This window comes from Grammomys surdaster, unplaced genomic scaffold (assembly GCF_004785775.1).
Source record: "Grammomys surdaster isolate TR1022 unplaced genomic scaffold, NIH_TR_1.0 259, whole genome shotgun sequence".
Lineage (NCBI taxonomy): Eukaryota > Metazoa > Chordata > Mammalia > Rodentia > Muridae > Grammomys > Grammomys surdaster.
This window is the reverse complement of record NW_021604700.1, coordinates 3,158,872-3,171,790: the sequence shown is the minus strand read 5'-3', so window position 1 is coordinate 3,171,790 and position 12,919 is coordinate 3,158,872. Positions and strand designations below refer to the sequence as shown.

Sequence of the window (12,919 nt, the reverse complement as noted above, 5' to 3'; positions counted from 1 at the left end):
TGTCTAATGGAGTTACTTTAAATGTGACTCAGTGCTCTTTCTTACTAAGAGATTTCAAGTTCTCTGATTCTCTTGTTGTTGCTGTGCTGTGTTTTGTTTTGCTTTGAGAGTTTCTCTGTGCAACAGCTCTGGCTGTCCTGGAACTAGCTCTATAGAAACAGGCTGGCCTTGAACTCACAAAGATCTGCCTGCTTTTGCCTTTTGACTACCACTGCTCAGTTGTCCTCTGCTTTTGATAGTCTGATCATAATCTGTTATGATGAAAATCTTTTCTGGACATGTATACCTCTTTGGGGCTTTTAAAGGTCTACACATGGATGTCCAGGCCTTTCCTAATATTAGGGAAGTGTTTTGCTATTACTTTATTGGATATGTATTTTTAAATTTTTCTTTTATCTGTATGGCTGTTTTGCCTCCATGTATGTCTGTGTACACATGCCTGCCTGGTACCTGCAGGGCCCAGAAGAGACATCAGATCCCCAGGAGAGGCGAGTGCCCTGCAGCACTTGCCCTCCGATTAGGCTTGGTACAGATCTAGGTGCTTTCCAGGGGAGGCAAGGGCAGGAGTCACAGCACCCATTGGTGGCACTCATATTTGGTTTTGTTAGCAGTTCTGTGATCAGACAAAGTTTTGCAGTGGCCAGTGTGAGGGATCTGCATGGGGTATGGTCTTCCCTTCTGCTATCGTGGGCATGCTGGTCCAAGAGTAGAAATCTGGCCCCATGTATACCACCTAGCTGTGTGTAGTGCCTGTCAGCCATCAGGTAGGGGTGGGTTACAGCTGGAACTGGGCAACATTCCTCTCAGCTGAGGTGCTCTTAGGAGCAAACCAGAGCAGAAGCAGCTGGCATCTGGCAGTTTCTCTTCAGACCATTTAAGACTATGTCTCGGGGGTGGGGTTCCGGCAGGAATCACCTTGATATTGCTCCAGGCCACCCAGAATGCCTGTGCTGGCAAAGGAGCAGTGGAAACTCAGAGTCCTACCTCCATCTTTTTGGCAACAGGCTCCCTTGTGCATGGTGCTGGAGAGCTGGGCCCCAACCTTGGCATCTGTGGTAAGCCATTGGAGGTTGACTTCATACTTCTGGACCAAGAGCAGGCTGTCCCAGGTCCGGTTTTGAGAGTGCACCTGGCACTTTCCTCCATATCATTGCTCTTTACAGTTGGTCCTTCTCCACGGGGCGGTGAGAGTCATTCCACTGGGGCAAGTCTGACTTGTAGGACGGCTACCCACTGACCAGGGGTATGTTTGTGGGTCACAGGAACAGGAGCACACCACAGTTTCTGACCTCTCAAGTAATTCAAACTCAATGGGTCCTTCCCAAGGTGGCTCCTGGCTGCAGCGCCCCAAGTGCTTGCCAGGAGGTGAGATGTGCTCCTTTCCCAGAGCCAGGATGCTGTGTTGATTCAGGTTCTTATGCTCCTAGGCTGTGAAACCGTAAGGGCTCTAGGACTTAGCAGTGACTAGGATTGCTGGTGTTTGCACTAATAGAATTTCCTGGGACTCTTCCACCTTTACCCTGTGTGGGACACTCTGGGTAAGGATCTGGGCAATAGGCGCTGGGACATTTTATTTCTTTTGTTGTGTGGTTGTCTCAGATTCATATTCTCCTTCTCTCTCTCTCTCTCTCTCTCTCTCTCTCTCTCTCTCTCTCTCTCTCATTATCTCTCTCTGTGTTTAAAAATGTACATGCATGTGTGTGTATGTGTAGCCCAGAGGTAGATGTTGGGCATCTTCTTCAGTCACTGTTGACTCTATCTTGTGATACAGGGTCCATCATTAAAGCTGGAGTTCATCCATTCATCCACACTGGAAAGCCAGCAAGCCCCAAGGCCCTTCTGTCTCTACTTCCCCAGTGCTGACATTATAGGTATGTCATGCCCAGTTTTTAAAATCTATTTTAATTTTTATGTGGGTTCTGGGCATCAAACTGAAGTCACCACTTTACCAAGGAGCCATATCCCCAGCCCATTCTGTCTTTTATTGTTGCTCTCCGGTGCCGTCCTGTTGTCATCCTCTCAATGTGCGGTCATAGACACCTGTTGCTTGGTTCCTCTTTGAGAAGGAGCAAGTGGACACCTCTATGCAGCTTTCCTGCCACCCTCTCACTCTTAATAATATTTTGTATTAATAAATGTGCTAATTTATGCAAAAGACATAAGAATGGACATTTAGTAAATGCTGCCAAACGTATTTTAAAACAATACCAAGCTGTTGACCCATTGGGTGCCTTGTCTGTTCAAACATCTAGTGCCTTTGGCATGTGCTGTATGCACAGTGATCTTGTGCCTCAGTTTGCCCATGGCAGCCCCAGGTTTCCCTGTTGTCTTGGCATTATTATAGTAGCAGTATCCACTTCCCTCTCAAGGGCTTGGCTGGGACTTGAGGTCTGTTGGTCTAAGAGTGTGTTTGGGCAGTTCCTTGTTGCAGTTCAAGCCTCTTCTTCTCTTGTGTACTCTGTCAATCCTGTGCCTCTATGTCAGACGCCACTTTAATAACCCTGTTAAGCTGCCCTCAATTCTCTGCACATCACCACCATTCTCCTGGTCAAGTGGCACAGCCAAGCTTCAAACAAGCACTACCCGACGGAAGGTCTTTGCCCTTTCAGCCAAGTCACCTGGTTTTAATTTGACATATTGTTTTATTCCATAAAGATCTTTTAGATTCTGATCCTGTCATCCAAAATGTTTACTATGTTAACTTTATGCTGATCATACATTTTTTTAAAAGTTCATTCAACCTCTGATGAGTCCTGGCAGCATGGCAGGCTCTGGCCCAGGATGGAGCAGTGGACCACGCTATGAGGCCTTTCCCCCAGAGAGATGGCATTTCTAAAGTGTGTTTTATGTCTCAAACCAAGCCAGCAGGGCTCTCAGGACAGGGCTACTGTAATGTCTATTCTTTCTTGTCAGCTTGACTACATTTAGAATTAACAACAACAACAAACCAAACAGCTGGGTACAACCACGAGGCTTTTAGTTAACTGGATCATTTGAGGTTGGAAGATCCACACCTTCTCGTGGCAGCCAGTGTAAAAGAAAGACACTTTTGCTTTTCACTTGCTCACCTCATTTTCACAGCAGGCTCACTATCCTGCTGCTGAGGTGTTCCTTCACTGGCATTAGGGCCTACTTTTTCAGGATTCGAGTGTATACTGAAGAGCAGCTGAGGCATCCAGATCCTGGACTGAACAACTGCGGGAATCTTGGACTTTTGCCATTGTTGAGCTAGCTGGACCACAGACTGTAAAGCACTGGGGTGTGTGTGTAATGAATATGTGTGTGTGTGTATGCATGCATGTATGTATACTTTATTCTACTAGTTCTGTTCCTCAAGAGAACCTTAACTAATAATATAGCCTCCCAGGAGGCTCATCTAAAGTCCTATGGCTGGTCATTAGATACTATCTCCTGGATTAATATCAGCTAGAAAATAGAATTCAGCCATCATTTAACAGATAGTGAGTCTGTATTATCACAGAACTTAAATTTTTCCTTGTTGAAAACCACTTTTAATTTCAAAAAATCCCTTTTAAAACATTTCATGCCTAGGCCTGGAGAAATGGCTCGGCGGTTAGATCCTGCCCTGTTCTTCAGGGGACCTGAGTTGGGTTCCCAGCACCTGTGTCAGGCAGCTCACACAAGCTCCCGTAGTTCCAGTTCCCGATGTCCTCCTCTGGCTTCCCTGGGCACCAGCACACATGTGGCACTAACACACACACATACATGTAAAGAAATAAATGCACCACGTCTGTCTCACTTCCTGGATTTAGTCTGCTGTGAAGAAGGATATTATTGCTTGAACGTAGTCATCTTCAGGGTGAGCACTGATTCCTTCCTGGTGGCTCCATGATGCTCTCCATGTCCACATATTGCAGTGATCTGTCTGAGATCTAGTGTGGTCTAATTGTTACAGAACCACAAGCTTCCTGTAGTTTTTGTTTCTGTTTTCTTTCCTTTTGAGATAGGGTCTCACATAGCACAGGCTAGCCTCAAATTTACCATATAGTTCAGTCCTGTGTGGACTTGAACTCCACTGGATCCTCCTGTCTCATGCTTGGATGGAAGGCCTGCATCAACATGACTGTCTCTTGTGTTTTGAAAATGAGGCTTTTCCTTCATTCCCGTGGTTCTTCCTGTATTTGCTAAGAGTCCTTAAAGACAGAGTTTCCTTCTTTTTATGTTCTTTATAAATATAAAATAACTATAAATGTATTGTTACTTTATGTCAGCCAGGACACAAGACCCTGTCCTGTCAGTATGAGATAAGTGTGAGAGGAAGGCAGGGTCTGTGCTGAAGCACGGAGCTGGGACTCGGACCTGGTTCAAGAATGATGTGAGGGTAGATGGAGAACAGGATATCTTTGGAATGAACGTGGACCAGGTTACTCGAAAGTCTTTCTGATGTGATGATGGCACTAACCTCCCACAGATAATTCCCCATCTCAGTGATATTTTAAGCTCTTAGTTTGCAGTGTTCTTTACTTCATAACGATGGCACTCTTAAAACAGATGAGTTTTGATGCAGAGGGGGTGGATAGGGAATAACAATTTGAGGCAAACTCCACTTGCTTTCTTGTGAAATAGCCATTGCCTATTTATTTGATTCTCCTCATAATAATGAAACAAAGACTGCATGTGACAGTGTATGTCCTTAAAGACTGTGTGTGATAATGTGTAATCCCAAAGACTGGGTGACAGTGTGTAGCCCCAAAGACTGCATGGAACAATGCCTAGCCCCAAGACTGTGTGTGGCAGTGTGTAGACTATGAAACAGTAAAACTTTGCTTGATCTCTGTGCAGCAGATTGGTTTACCAAACTGTCTGTCTGATCTCTCTCTGTAGATTCCTGTTCCTTCCTGCCAGGATACTATAACCAGTGAATTTACTTTTTATTGATTTGTGTCAGTCTTTCTTCCTCAAAAGATTTCAGTTTCTGTTGAATTATCAACAACATGACTACATTATTTTTTTACTTTGAGAGAGGCCCACATCTCCTTTGGTTACTGCTGCATTTTCAGGTCTGATCAGTGCCAATGGCATGTTGCCATGTGAGCTAACTATGTGGGCTAATTGGCAAAAAACTATACGTCAAGTTCATATATATATATTTTTTTTCTTCTATATCACTTGTATTTTGTCGTTGATGAGCTGGGAAGCAAATGTATACAGATTTGTACACACACACACACAAACACAAGAAGTGTAAGAGTCTCTAAAAATGTTACAACAGAGAAGAAGGTACATGGACCTCTAAGCTTTCAGAGAAGATTTGTTGACTTTGTGAACGTTTACTTTCCATCCCAGCTGTCATCAGTATGGTGGTAATAAAAGAGTGGTTTTCAAGGGTGGAGTCAGAGTTGAGACCTCTCTTGTCACGTGTATTTCAAGCTCCAAAAAGCCTCAGAGGTTGGTGGAGGTGGGCATTGCCATTCTGATGCTTTCTGTTTCTAAGTGGGAAGACCAGGAGCCCTGGACCCCAAAGGTCAGGAGATCCTCAGTGTGCTGGTGTGAGGACATCTCAGAGACAGAAGGCCAAAACCTGCTGCTAGCCTCTTCTGAAAGTGCCATAATTCTTGTTCTTCCCCCTCCTCCACCTCAAGTGGAAAGTTAAGGATTCTTTGGAAAGTCAGTTGGATGGTGTTTTACTGGGGCAAACATGTGAAGGAACGTTTAGCTGAAGTGGACACAGGTGAAAGGCTAAGGCAGAGTCATGAAGGAATGTTATGCTGAAGCAGACACAAGTGAAAGGATGTTCTGCTAAAGCAAGCACGTGAAAGGACACGTGATGAAGGATTCTTCTAACGACACACATGTATTGGTCCACCTTATATTGCATAATTGAGCTGCATTTGTTGGACTTCATAGACAGAAACACACCAAAAAAACTCTTGGTAGTGTGCAGCAGTTTCTTGTTGCTTCCACTGACTTGGGCTGATTGGCAGAGTGATATTTGTTGAGACAGACACACATGCTGAGGCAAGACATGCTTGGAGGGAGTATAACTAGAACTCAGTGGACAGTGACTGAGGCTGAGCTAGGCTTGCTTATCGAGCTTATAGAGCTAGCTGTACAACACTTAAGGGTCTCAAGTCTTTGCTGATCTCTTCCCTGAGAGAGGCACAGCTGAGAACTTCTGGCATTCTCTCTGGGTCCCTCCTGCTGATTTGAACTTAGGCTAAGGCCTGGCTGTGTATGCTAGTGCCACCACTGCTGATTCATGTTTGCTGTTCTGACTACCAGACAGGAGTGCTGGTGTATCTGTGAAGTATTTGCCAGTTGAGCTGCCACTGCTAGCCTATGAAATGAACTGCCGACTTCCAGACAACACAGATGGGAGTTGCTCCAAAGAATCTTTCTAAACAGGTCCACTTCCTCCCTCTCCCGTATCCTTTCTTTTCCATTACCTCTGGTGGGTGGTGGACTAAAGGGGAGGTTAAAGCATTTAAAAACCATCATTAAAATAGGTTTTAAAAAAATTAAAGCTACATCTACCCCTCCTCTCCTCTTCTTTCCTCTCTTCCCTTCTTTTCTTTATTTTTCTTCCTTCCTTTCTTTCCTTCTTTCCTTTTTTTCTTTTTATCCTTTCAAGTTAGGGTTTCTCTGTGTAATGGCACAGGCTGTCTTGGAACTCTCTTTGTAGACCAGGCTGGCCTCGAACTCACAGGGATCCACCTGCCTCTGCCTCCCAAGTGCTGGAATTAAAGGCATGCGCCACCATACCTGGCTAGAAGCCATAACTGTAATCTGAAAGTGACTCAGTGTTGTATTTAGAGTGTGTGTGTGTGTGGTTCTGTACTTAAACTTCATCTCCAGCACTTACCGGTTCAATCAATGTAAAAATAATTCTCTTTTTATTTTCCTCTTAAAATATTTCAAAGTTCAATTCTGTAGTAATGAAAGATTCTTACTAAGCTTAATAAAAAGAGGGCAAGAAAAAGTCATGCCTGTTTATGACTTAGATAAACAGTGCCATCAATTGGTAACTACCTTAAACTACAAGTAAGAACAGGCATGTGACTTGCTTGGGAAAGTCTGTATGTTAAGTGACTTTCAGAGAATGTGAAAGGTATACTACTCTGAGTTTATATAATTAAAAGGGGTTCTTATTTCTCCCAATATAGCAAAGACTGTGGACTTCTATAAGGCCCCTTAATATCTAATTTTTAAAACATAATAATATTGAAAATTGTAGTTAGAAATTTTGGAAACTTACGTGAAAAAATTTTGAATTGTCAGCTCTTATTTCTGGTGAAAGCATGTTGTCTGCCATGCTAGGACAGTTTTGTTTTCAGGAGCCACAAGTCTGCTGCATTCGCCCTCTGTGCAGCTTTCCTTTCCAGTTATAAAGCCGTGTAGTATATGCTCAGGATGGAGTTCAGGTAGCACTCGGCATCCAGAAACTCGGCCGCTGGAACCAGTTACTTTAAACAAGCTTCTTTATCGTTTTCAGGTGTTAACATTTGTCAGTGAAATGTTTTTCCTTTTCAAAGGTTCAGGAACAAGCACACCTCATTTTCATTTCTCTCTGTGGTACTTTCAGGTAACTTTCTGGTCCTTTGCTTTGTGTGCTAAAATAACCAGTAGCCCCATTACCATGGTCAGGAAATTTGGGTTTTCTTTTCTGGTTTTCCTGTTTCTCTCTTCTGGTGGTGTTCAGTTTCCTGTGTGTCTGCTAACCGCATCCATTCATGCAGTGCTGTGCAGATTTCCCAGCACATTCAGATAGTCATCATCCCTCTCTAGAAGCCCTGGAGGAAGGTGCAATGTTGCCTGTCGGCTAGGGTGGTTAAGCCATGAACCTCCTCTAATCACACGGGTCCCTGGGTGACCTCATCTGGTGTATGACTATAAATACCATGTGTAGCTGATGGCTCTGTAGTGTGGCTTCACTGAGCTTTAGAGATGTCTATGCAACTGTCTGCTTTCTGTTTTAACATCGTTACCCTGATGGCATCTCAAACATGACCTAATAAGAAAGATATCCTTGATGCCATGACCCTTACCACATTTCTTCCAAAGACTAGTCCATCTTAGCTAATGACACTACAGACTGTCTGTTTGCTCAGTCAGAAGCCTTTGAACAGCTTTCAGCTTCTCCCTCCCTTATGTTCGGCATCAACCCACCAGCCAGGGCTATTATAATACTTCCCCCAACCTTCTTTTCTCTCTTACTTAGGCCAACAGAATCACTTCTCAACTGGTGTTTGTTTGTTTTTCTTTCCTGTGTTTGCTCTGTCTACATTCCTCTTACACACTATCTTGCTACTTTGGTTTTAAAATTACATTCAATATCTGATATTATTCGTGCAGTGATTGTGTCTGGATTTCCTCTACAAGGTAGAACTCTACAGTAAGCTCTATAGGACATATAAATGCCATATAGATCTATAAATGACTTTGTTTCACAGTCATTGATGCTCCTGGCCATAGTAGATTTTATGTGAATGCAGGAAAGAAGGGAGGGAGGAAGAGAGGGAGAAAAGAAGGGAGGGAGGAAGGAATGAATCTAGTTCTTGTTTTGTTTGTTTTATTTTGTGTTTTGAGACAGGGTCTTGCTCTGCAGCCCAGGTTGGGCTCAGATTCAACGATCCTACCTCAGCCTCCAGAGTGTTAGGACCGCAAGCATGTGCTACCACAGCTGGCTACTGACACTCTTTTAGTAGTTGAGGATTCAGGGAGAAATAATATCCCTTTACTGTTTTTCTTGGGTATCAGTTATATAATGTTATTATCATTATCATTATTTTTTTGAGACAGAGTTTCTCTACATAGTTTTGGATGTCCTGGAACTCACTATGTAGACCAGGTTGGTCTTGAACTCACAGAGTTCTATCTGCTTGCTTCTGCCTCCTGAGTGCTGGGATTAAAGGCGTGTGACACCTTTACAGCACCCGGTAGAAGACTGTTTAGTAATGTGCTCTTCAGCATGATTTTGGGACAATGATCTTCAGGACATAGAGTCATTTAGAACTCTAGTATCGCGTATCCTGAGATGATTCTGAGAGCTTTTCTGCAGGAAATCCTCTTCCTTTGCCTTGAGTTCTTCTTCCATCGAAGGCCAGCTTCAGAGAAGAGGAAATTGATTCTGAACTTTATTAACAACGGGTAAAGCTACAGACTTAAAAGGTATGCTTAGTGATCTTGAAATTCTATATTAAAAAAAAATCAATAGCTCTTAAGAAGCAGAAAGCAAAATGAGGGACCAGTAGAGAGAAGGACTCATTGGTCATTCTGTATCTAGACTGAGAAGTTTTCTTCTTGTATCAGTGAGAACTGGGGTTTAGTTCCAGGTCTGTCTTATGTCCTGAGTGTGTTACTTCTGGAAGGTAGACGTCTCTGTGGGGGGTTTGGGTCAAGAATTCTTATAAGTAGAATGAATGCACAATGTCAGTGTAGTGTGTTATACTGATCGTCGTTCTCCAGTGCCCTGACTTGGGGACCAGCGTCTCATTCTCTTGCTGTTTTCTACTCTGAGGTCCCAGAACTCCAGTAGATGCAGAAAGGCCCAGCTCTTTACCTGGAGATTTAAAAACCAAGTCTAAGTAATTTTAGATCATTTCTCTGGGAATTTTTTCCTTCTTGTTCTCTTGATTGTTTATATGCAGCTGAGGATAATAATATATAAATGTAATAGAAAAATAACAGCACCATTTTTGTGGCGCCATCTTTGAGGCTTTCGGCATTTAGCGTAAGTTTGCAAGTATCCCCCCACCCCCAGGATACAGAGATGAGGACTTGACCGTGTTGAGAAGCACTCAAGGCTCAGACCTTGAGAGAATAGGAAGTGCCGAGAGGAGCTCTTCCGCAGCCACTTGTCTCAACAGTTTCTTCAACTTCGCTTTAAAGGTGAACCTCAGAGGCACACTGATGCCGCCAGTGTTGCTTGAAGGGCATTCATTGGACAGTGCTGTTAGCTTTTGCTCTTAAAATACAAGATAGAAAATGCACCTGCTGGTCGTATTATTGCACGTGCTTCAGCCAGTCCCCTTGCAGCTATGAGACTGCACATTTTCTTTAGTATCTGGAGAAAATGAAATTTTTACAAATTGCTAACAGATAGTTGGCTTTAGGAATATTGGAGGTGCAATCACCTAGGTCTTACAGCAGGTCGTTAATGTTCTCGAAAGCTGCTTCATGGGGTTTGGAGTGCAGAGCTGACACACACAGCAGGCTGACTGAGTGGAAACACTGACTAAGTAGCTCTCAAACATTCCTTTCTTGATCTTTTATTCTTTAAAGGCAAAATACGTACTTAAAATTATATAAAAATTCATCTCTACAGATAAAGTGGCCCCATAAAAATGAGTGTTGAGTCAGTTAAAACATTTCTTTCTGCAAATTATAGATTTGGATTGAACTTCCAAATCCCAAATAGATGTTGAAATTAAGTTTTTCTTGCTTTGTTCAAGTAAATACTCCTTAAGGTTAGGGGAGTGGTCTTACTCAGTCTGCTTTGCTTCACTGAGACAGTCTCACTATGCAGCCCGTGCTAGTCTCAGCTCCCTAGTCCTCCTGCCCCAGACTCCCAAGAGTGGGGATTCCAAGTGTGCGCTTCCTCCCACACTGGGTGAGTAGGCCTTACTGAAAGGGAGGCTCATGCGGGGTTGGTCGGGGAAACTGAGGAGAGGATGAAAGGGGCATGCTATTTCTATATCTTTCCATTTGCTCTTCTCTTCCTAGGGTGCTTTCACCTCCAGTCCTCTAGTAAACTAATTTTTCTCAGCACCTACTTCAACCATTCTGTTTTCTGAGATGACTTTTCTAACCTCTCTGACACAGGGTAGGAATTTAAAGCTTGTATAATGAACAGATAAAAGGGGAATGATGGTTCTCAGTCACTGTTCAACATCTTCTAACACAGATGCTGCCTGCAGAGATGCCATTCCTGGCCCTGCCCTTCCCCTGGGCTGGAGTGGGTGTGCTGAGCTAGCATCCCCAGCAGGCAAGGGGATGGTCAGGCTGATTATTCAACAAATACTTGTTTTGTGTTTCAAGTCTTGTGCCAAGTTCTATGGGGGAGACTTCAGAGGTCTGAAGTATAGTGTGTCAGTTTGGGGGGCTTACTAGTTGTATGAAAAGGCATGCTACTTGTATGAATCATGTAAAGGGAAATAACTGGTAAATTACAAGACTTGACGCTATGTATACAACCCAGAAGCCAGAAAGGCTGGAAAGCCCTGTTTAGTTAAAGGAGTTGGGAAAAGCTTCTTAGGAGACCCACAAGTTAATTTGAGCTCAGCAGTGTTGACTGAAGGAGGTGGCAAGCCATAGGCTAGGTAGTACTTGAATGGTTGACTGTGTGGGAACTGGTTTGTAGAAGAGTTTACTCTTGGGAACCAGAGACGTTTTGTACACCGTGTTCAGGCTTTAGAGATACTTGGAACCTCTGAGTTATTCACAGAGTGCTTCATCTAACAGTGTGGAGGCAGCTCTCAAGGACAGTTCTCCGGGGAGAAGTTTAGCTTTGAAAGCTAAAAATGTAAATTTTGAAATTGTGTTACGACTTGCAATTTAAGTCACAGACAGGTATCGTTGATAATCATTTGCCCTTTGCTGGGGTCTGAAAGAAACAGAAGGAAGAATTCAGAGACAGGAGAAGGATTAGAAAGACAGGGAGGAAAGTTGAGCTGATGCTTGAAAGGAAAAATAATGACATACCCGTGTACTTATGAAATGATCTTACCACGAAACTGTCTTATCTGTGGGCCTCCTCAGTACTGAGGAGGGGTCACCTCAGCAATGAGGGTACAATTTGGAGACAAACACTGCTTATTGAGAGAAATGAAATACTGAATTAAAATGAAGGAAAATGTTTTCACTGCTGCCCAAATGAAAATATACTGTTTAATTAAAAGTGGAAAATTTTGCAGACTAGGTTGAGATTCTTAGTCACCTTGTTTTAACCACTTAATAGTCACTTTTTGCAAATTATTCTATGAAGCCTTTTGAGTTAGGAGTTGTCTCACTTAAAAATCTGTGTTCCATCAAAAACTAAATATAATGAATTGGACTTGGTAATTTGCCCTGTGTGTATGTGTATTCATGAGTGTTTGTGTGTGGTTTGTATGTGTATGCGAGAGTGTTTGTGTGTGTGGTATGCATGTTTGTGTGTGTATGTGTGTGGTATGTATGTACATGCATGAGTGTGAATCTCTGTGCTATATATGTGCATGCATAAGTGTTTGTGTGTATATGCATGTGGTATGTATGTACAGGCATGAGTGTGTGTGTGTATGTGTGTATATATGTGTGCACGAATGTGTGTGCATGCATGTGTATGCCTCTGTGTATGTGTGTGGGGTGTTTGTGTGTGGTGTGTGTATAAAAGTAAAAAATCCATAACCAATGCTAATTTAAGAATGTTTAAGAATATTGAATATAGTCAATATTAAGAAAAGTTTGTAACTTTTCAGATACATAATTTTGTGAAAGACAATTCAGCTCCTGAAGATGCCACTGATTTCTCCAATTAGGTCATTATGCATTGTATACATGTACTGAGACAGCATGTTGTAGCCTGTAATTTGTATTATTGTATCAATTAAAAATAAAATAAAATTTAGAAAAAAGATGAAACATCAAGAGCCGCATCAGTGAATGTTTAAAATCCAGACTTCCTGGTCCTCTGGATCTTGTATGAATATAATGCATACATATTTGTTTCTGTAGTGGTATGATTTCATTTATCAAATCTTATTACTTTATGCATGTATAAAATGTTAGAATAATAATATATCTTAATATGATAAATTATTAATTATGTGTAATGCCCTTTTTATTTCCAATGATTTCAGGTTAAAATATAATTATATTATTTCCCCTTTCGTCTCCTCCCTCCAAACATTCCCATGTTCCCACCTCACTCTTTATCAAATTTATAGTCTCTCTCTCTCTCTCTCTCTCTCTCTCTCTCTCT

At 42.5% G+C, this 12,919-nt stretch overlaps 1 protein-coding gene across 2 annotated transcripts in view; it reads left to right on the top strand.

The window, feature by feature from the left end:
• Positions 1–12,919, top strand: part of Rgl1 (ral guanine nucleotide dissociation stimulator like 1) — a 238,338-nt gene that overhangs the window by 29,507 nt on the left and 195,912 nt on the right. The window lies entirely within an intron of this gene.